This window comes from Myxine glutinosa, chromosome 7 (genome assembly GCF_964187855.1).
Source record: "Myxine glutinosa chromosome 7, kmMyxGlut1.1, whole genome shotgun sequence".
Taxonomy (NCBI): domain Eukaryota; kingdom Metazoa; phylum Chordata; class Myxini; order Myxiniformes; family Myxinidae; genus Myxine; species Myxine glutinosa.
In genome coordinates, this window is record NC_136267.1 from 6,121,198 (window position 1) to 6,129,827 (window position 8,630).

At 39.8% G+C, this 8,630-nt stretch overlaps 1 protein-coding gene across 1 annotated transcript in view; it reads left to right on the top strand.

Moving 5' to 3' along the window:
* The window catches only part of LOC144892888 (uncharacterized), a 194,833-nt gene that overhangs the window by 167,993 nt on the left and 18,210 nt on the right, over positions 1-8,630 (top strand). The window lies entirely within an intron of this gene.

An 8,630-nucleotide genomic window follows, 5' to 3' on the forward strand; every position in this document is an offset into this window, starting at 1 on the left:
ATAGTAACCATGAGCACCTCCTCCCTGAAGAAATAATCGTACAATTACAAACACCTCATGGTGTGATATTTAAAATTGCAACTCGGTATTCTGATAGTAATCACGAAACGTACTACAGTGAGTAATACCTTGAACTAACCAAACAAGTAGAAGTGGTAAAAATACAATCTCAGCAACAGAGTGATTCTTAACTATCACTCGGTACAATCCATTATACAGTATACAACTCAGTGCATGATTCGAACAACTAGCTAACAAAGAAAGTAATTATTAAATACAACCAATGATACTTGCCTTAAGTAACATGTCTTAGATTATTATGGATCCCATTCTTATGAGTTCTGAACAACCCACCTACTTACCAAAAAAAACAACCTAAGGACAAAGTATTCATTAAAACCACCTTGGTGAGGGACATTTTGAAACAAGAAGGTGGTAATTATTTAAAATCACCTCAATGTATAATTCTTACCTGGGGTGGGTGGAGCAAGAAGTGATCTTTTAAAAAACAACTCACCAAGTCCTCCTTATATAGAATTAGCAGTGGACATAGCGTCCATAATACAGAGCAATACTCCAGCTTTTGATGTATATATATATATATACAGTCGTGGCTAAAAATATTGCCACCCTTGCACTTTTTTTCAAATAATTCACCATTTCTTCCAGAAAATTGTTGAAATTAAGAAAATATTTTGGAATCCACAAATGTATTTCCTTTGGTTTTCAGTGGAACAATACAAAAAAAAAAGCTGAAAAAATTACTAAATCTCAGCTTATTCCACGGAGAAATCCTAAAATGGCCCGGACAATATTATTGGCACCTTTTAGAAGTTGTTAGAAATTATTACATTTCAAGCAGGTGGTTCTCCTTTACTTTGGAATTGAACTCACCTGTGGTGAGTTGAGTTGCAGGTGCCGGCAATATAAAAATCATTCATTCAACCAGTTTCAATGGAGAAAATGAGTGATTTTGTTATTTTGTGTCACTGTGTGTACCGCAATGAGCATGGAGAAAAGAAAGAAACGCAGAAAATTGTCTAAGGAGGTCAGACACAAGATTGTAGCCAAGCATGGACAATCTCAAGGCTACAAGTCCATCTCCAGAGAACTTGATGTTCCTGTGTCCACCGTACGCAATGTTATCAGAAAGTTTAAGGCCCATGGCACTGTAGCCAACTTCCCTGGACGTGGTCGCAAGAGGAAACTTGATCGAAGATTGCAGCGAAGGATTGTTCAAATGGTGGAAAAAGCACCTCAATCAACTGCCAAACAGATTCAAGCTGACCTTCAGACACAAGGTACGACAGTTTCAACTCACACCACCCATCGCCAACTCAATGAAATGGGGTTCTATGGTAGGAGACCGAGGAGGACCCCACTGCTGGGAGAGAGACATGAGAAAGCCCGACTGGAGTTTGCCAAAACACCTGAACAAGCCATAATCCTTCTGGGAGAATGTGCTGTGGACAGATGAGACCAATTTAGAGCTTTTTGGTAAAGCACATCATCTCTATGTTTACAGAAAACAAAATGACCCCTTCAAAGAAAAGAACACCTTCCCCAGTCAAACATGGAGGAGGTTCAATGATGTTTTGGGGTTGCTGTGCTGCCTCTGGCACTGGGTACCTTGAATGTGTGCATGGCATCATGAAATAAGGAGATGACCCTGTCATTTTGGAGTGCAATGTTCAACCTACTGTCAGAAAGCTGGGTCTCCGTCGAAGGTCATGGGTCTTGCAGCAGAACAATGATCCCAAACACACTTCAAAAAGCACCCAGGAATGATTCAAGACAAAACGCTGGACCAAAAATGGGCGCGGCAGGGCGGCCATATTGAAAAATCAATTTTTGGCAATCTGGTACTTCCTAATGTAGCTAGAAGGCTGAAACTTGGTGTGTAGACAGTATGTAACAAACCTCAACACATATATTACGGGTTTTGTCGATGTCCGAAAAATGACCTCGTCGTGACCTATGACACGACTTGACCCATAAACATCCGTTTGGACGACGTCCAAGCTCTAAAAGTCACAAATACTGATCAAATTTGATGAAACCTGTGCCTTTTGCCACTTAAAGATATTTGAAAATTTTCATTTTTCTGGTTTCCATGGAAGCAAGTTGGACATAATGCATTTTGTTATACATTTCGTTTCCGGAGTAGAACTTAAAACCGTTCAATATATCTTAACCTAACTTTGTACACATCTTAGTTAGGTGCTGACCTGGTGCCTTTTGCCACTTCGAGATTTTAAAGAAAATTTATTTTTCTGCTTTCCATGGAGACAAGTTGGACTCAGTGCATTTTATTAGGTGGGGCTCTATTCTAGGACAGTTATTGCACATTTTGTAACAAATCTTTGCATGTGCACGAACATGAAGATAAATTGGTACCTTTTGCTATATATGGCATTTTAATTTTTTTTTTTTTTCATGCCTCACTTAAAACTCAATTTTTTTTAGTTTCCTGTTTAAACATGAGATACCTTCAACGTTACTGTACCTCTTTAGCACATATAAACTATATAGTTTGTGGTTCTATTATGCATGTTCTAACCATATTGACATGGACCAGTTGAGTTCAGGTTCCCTGGAACCTCTAGTTTTATGATTTAAAAGGATATATTACGTTATGAATCAAAAACAAAGGTCGTGTAATATTAACAGTGAAATAAAGAATTGTGGAGACCAAGTATTTTTTGTGAATTTGAACTTATTTTTAGGGAAAATTGTAAGTTATTTGAAAAAAGTGCAAGGGTGCCAATATTTTTGGCCATGAGTCTACATAGACATACAGACGAGTAAATCTCAGCATTGATAGCACTTGTAAAGAGCTAACTCACAACTCTACTTAAACATAGAGCTACCTCAGTTATATTTTCATGGAAGAACTTTGTCACATCCAACTTACCGAGGGCAGCACTCATCCACATACATATGAGATATACACACATACATATTAGATATACACACATGTACATAAATTAGATATACAAACAAACATGTTCGATGTACACACATATATCTATACTATAAGAGAGCCGTTTTTCTTTTTTTGTGTATGTGTCGCCATTTTTCTCGGTGATGGCCGAACAGATAATCATCATCAAACTTTCAGAGGTTCATCAGTGAGTAACAGGGAGTGTTTAGGCAAAAAAAGAATTTATAACTGAAAAAAAAAAAGTTCGTTTTGTTTTGGATTTTGCTATAATCGCTTTACAGTGCCTGAGCCTTTGTAGCGAAATGATAGGTAACATTACATTATCCCCAAGGAGTGTGTGTCAATGGGGGGTGGAGGGCGTGTAATATAATATGAAATCAAAATTTTCCTTATTGTGTTTAAGTAGGGGAATATAATTTTTTTATTTTTTTCTTTTCTTCAAAATGTCAACAGGATTAGAACGGGCAAAGCCGGGTACTCCTGCTAGTATTAGATATGAGCATAATACGTATTAAGTATAAACACATACATATTATATAGATACACATAAACATATTAGATACAGGTACAGATACATTCAAAGTACACCGCCCCCATGCCAAATATAAATAAATATCCTCCAGCACAGCATTTTCAGGGCGCCTTTGGAGCCTGGCGATACCGCCGTGCAGCTCATAGAGACTGTATTGGGAGGGAGAGGTGTACAATAATTGATTGATTAATTGCATAATTAAAATCAACAAATAATGATCATAAAATATTTTTTAAATCAATTGGCTAATAAAATAACTAAACCACCAGTGCTTCATGTGAAATTGTATACAGTCACGTGAAAAAGTAAGTACACCCCATGTAAAGTTTTGCCTTTTTCAACATATTTCAACATCCAGCTATTTGATCTTCATTTCAACAATATTGATAGATAAAGGTGATATAATATAACAAATATCGTGAAACATTTACATTTTGTAGTCCATTGTATAATTTAAATAAACATAAATGCATATTTCGCATGTGGAAAAAGTAAGTACACCCCATGTAAAGTTTTTTTCATCTTTTTAACATATGTGGACACATCAATATTTGATCTTCATTTAAACAGTATCTATAGATAAAGGTGATCTAATTGAAAAAAAACAATGAGAAATTGACTGCAATAATTTATTCAACAAAAAATTCTTGCACAGCATGCACAATTGCATGCACAGCTCGTTTCAAATCTCCCCCACAACATCTCGATGGGATTTAGATCTGGGCTTTGACTTGGCCATTCCTGAACCCTCCATTTCTTTCTTTTCAGCCATTCCTTGGTGGATTTACTGGTATGCTTAGGTTCATTGTCATGTTGCAAGGTGCACCTTCGGTTGAGCTTCAACTTTCCGACAGATGGCCTCACATTATCCTCAAGCACCCTCTGGTACAATGAAGAATTCATAGTGGATTATATGATGGTGAGCTGCCCAGGCCCTGATGCAGCAAAGCTGCCCCAAACCATAATATTTCCACCACCATGCTTTACAGTTGGTATCAAGTTCTTGTGGTCAAATGCTGTCTTTGGTTTTTGCCAAACATGTCTTCTGGTACTGTGGCCAAATAGCTCTACCTTTGACTCATCTGTCCAGAGCACATTGTTCCAGAAGTGCTGGTCTTTGCCGAGGTGTTCATTGGCAAACTTTAGTCTTGCCCTGATGTTCTTTCTGGACAGCAAAGGTTTCCTCCTGGCACACCTCCCATGTAGATCAAATTTGTGCAGCCTCTTTCTAATGGTAGACTTGTGCACTTTGACATCAACAGTGGCAAGAGCTACCTGGAGATCCCGTGATGACAGTCTGGGATTCTTAGAGACTTCTTTCAGCATCTTGCGGTCTGCTCTCGGGCTGAACTTGCTGGGGCGGCCTGGCCTGAACAAGTTGGCAGTTGTTTGGAATCTTCTCCACTTGTCGATGATCTTCCGGACAGTCGAATGATTGATTTCAAATTGTTTGGAGACCTTTTAAAATCCCTTCCCAGACGCGTAGGCATCTATAACCTTTCTGAAGGCCTCAGAGAGCTCTTTTGATCTAGGCATGGTGACAACGCACACTTCAACAACAAAGAGCAAACCAAACTAAATGTCTGAAGTTTAAATTAGACAGGTTCCTCCAAGATCCTCTCTAATGATGTTCTAATCATTTGCACCTGAGCTGGTGCACCTGATTCTAATTTTAGGTATTTGAAGTAGTGATAAATGTCGGGGTGTACTTACTTTTTCCACATGCGAAATTTGCATTGATGTTTGTTTAAATTATACAATGGACTACAAAATGTAAATGTTTCATGATATTTGTTATATTATATCACCTTTATCTATCAATATTGTTGAAATGAAGATCAAATAGCTGTATGTTGGAATATGTTGAAAAAGTCAAAACTTTACATGGGGTGTACTTACTTTTTTACGTGACTGTATCAGATAGATACACATTCTGGTTTTCTTTCTTTTCTCCATGCTCATTGCGTTACACACAGTGACACAAAGCCGCAGAATGACTCCTTTTCTCGATTCAAACTGGTGGAATGAGTGATTTTTGTATTGCAGGCACCTGCAACTCACCACAGGTGAGTTCATTTCCATAGTAAAGGAGAATCACCTGCTTGAAATCTCATTATTTCCAACAACTTCTAAAAGGTTCCATGAATATTATCCACACCATTTTAGGATTTCTATGTGGAATAAGCTAAGATTATTTTTTTAAATTTTCAGATTTTTTTGTTTTGTTCCACGACAAACCCAAGAAATACAAATGTGGATACCAAAATTGTTTTTAATTTCACAATTTTCTGGAAGAAATGGTACATTATTTGAAAAAAGTGCAAGGGTGCCAACAGTTTTGGCCACGACTGTGTATATATATATATATACACACACACGTGTGGAGGGAAATCAGGAGTCTTATCCCCAAATATCACCGGCTCAAATGTGCATTGAATCGTTTTATTAAAAACGTCTATTTAACATAGCCAAACGACCATCCTGTGCACATGGATGATAGGAGAGACGAACCTGATGCCTGCCCGGCATCATAGCTCGCTCCGCTGACAGTCTCAAGAATCAGTCCTTATATACCTTCATATCCTCAAACAGGGGGAGGGATACTTGCATAGCTGCCTGAACCTGAGAGCAGCAAGTTGCTTGATACAATGTTGGTCTGTTTCACCACATGTTTGCAAGGAAAGATATGCAGATTGTAAAACAATAATCAGAGTGAAAGTTGCATTTCAAGTTCATTAACTTTCAAAAGTTAACAATGGTCAATTTGACCTTTGGAGGAGTAACAGAGAGCATGCAAACCTTTGCAAATAGTTGGTATTGTCTGAAATGCAGATTAGATCAACAGGACATGCAGATTACCAGATACCATTCGTAATGTCAGACATTCTGGTGCCAATGTATTTTCCTTACTCAAGTAAAACATTGATAAATACACATGTTTAACATGTTCCAAGTTTTCCTAAATTATAATTCGTCATGTATGTAGTATCATATAGATGAATTCAACATTGGAAAGACTTGATTTCAATACCATGTCCCAAAGCACAATATATTTCATGGTACTGTAGCGGTTACAACCGTGGTGGTAGCGGTTACAAGTAGTGGTACTGTAGCGGTGTAGTGGCCAATGAATCATATTATGTAACATTGTACAGATTAATTCACCATTTAGACGAGAGAATTGAAATGTTAAAACTGCACCAATCAATCCACCTCTGGTCTGGCTAGTGAGCAGGAGATAGTTTGACATTCCTTCTACAAGCCCAACAGTGCACTATTTTCTATCCTGATAAAATAATTTAGGTCAGAATGCAGGTGATAATTCGCCTACTCTCTCTCCTGATCAGAAAACACTGTAGAATAATTATTTTGCTTATAATTTCTCCTACATACGTATGTGTATATGTATATGTATATATATATATATATTGTTATGAATGTTGGGGTAGGGCATATATAGATCCAGGTAGATCTGCATAGGTAGGTGCTTCGACTGTCGTGATAGGGAACCTAACCTGTAATAAGTTCTGTCCAGCCCGAATGTCGGATTAAGCTTGTGTCTTTGTCCCCGTCACAAAGGGGCGGGGCATGTTAAGTAGTTGTAAGGCATAAGGATAAAATTTCCTTGTACGTCATTCCCTCTGTGATCTACCCATTGTCCCATATGGCAACGCATATACACACATTGGTTAGGAATCCCACCATTAGCGCACACATTAATATAAACTTCCCTCTCACAAAAAGACTTACCAGGAGAACAGACCGGAAGTGGCCGCGCATTCTGCCAGCATGGCAATGACACATCGAACAGGCAGGCAACAGCCACGCCCAGAAGGACTCGTGATTGACTGGGGGGCGAGGGGGGGCGAGTAAGAAGCAGGCTGCCGATTGGCAGAGTAGGAAGAGACGAGCTGATTGACCACGGACCGATGGCATAGGGGAGGAGCACGAAGCGCTCGGCCAATAGGAAGGGCCGGTGACGTCGGAGGACGAGCGACACCATGAACCGCGAGCCGACATTTCCCCTCTTGTTGTTCTGGATGCAATAGCAGATGGTCGTGACCGACATTTTCCCTCTCGCTTCTTCTCGTTTTTGTACCCGCTTCTCTCGTTTTCTTCTGCTTCTGATTCTGGACACCATATCGAACGGTCGCATTTTGGCTGCGCCAGCATCGATGTCCCCTTCTTCCTCTCGGTTTTTCGATCCCTTTGTGGCCGGATGCACTCATCCTCTTCTGTTCTTTCCTTGCGTTGGGCCTCTTCCCATTTGGACCTTTTGCTTTTTGGGCGATGACAGACGGTGGAGCGCTGACGGTCCTCCTTGCCTGCGTTCGTGTATGGAACCGAGCCTGCAAACAAGGCTTGCTGCGCAGCGGTGTACATTGGCCTAGTGGAGCACGAACAAGGGCGCATCAAGGCCTGGTGAACAGGGGTGCGGCAAGGCCTGCTCGTGCCAACCGGAGCTGTGTTGGACGACAGTGCTCAAGCCTGACGATTCCTGACTGCAGCCTGAAAGAGCTAAGTCCCCATGACAGAACACAACGGTTTCTTTGATTAATTCTTCCCCTGTGCTGTTTTTGAAGTGAGTTGTGTGGGATCCCAACTTCAGACATTTATTTACCGGCGCGTCCATTGTTCTTGGGGTCCGGCAATAAAGCCGTGTTATTCTTGTACATTCGAAATCCGTGTTCGTGAGTTTAATTTCCTGCAGGTTTGAAGACTGCTCGGGACCACAGGTAAAAGCTCACGCTTCTTCTTCCTCTATCCTTCCTCCCCGCGCATATATATAGTCAAATCCGCCATTGAATAATGCCTCAAAGTAAGCTCGATTGCCATTCATGATTTCCCGGTGTTAAACGAGGGGAATCACGCGACAATATATATATATATATATATATATATATATATATATATATATATCTATATCTATATATATATATCTATATATATATATATATCTCTTTACTAGCCTGGCGCGACCCGAGACCTATTACGTCCCTTCTGGACAGCGCTAAATATGGTTTCAGGACCAAATTCGCTGTTACCTAAGTACTAGCGCTGCCCTGGAAGTGAGGGAATAAGCCTCGCACGAACCACGTGTGATGGTGATACGCAGAGCGGTTTGCGTACATGTGATCCGCGCTATTTATAATT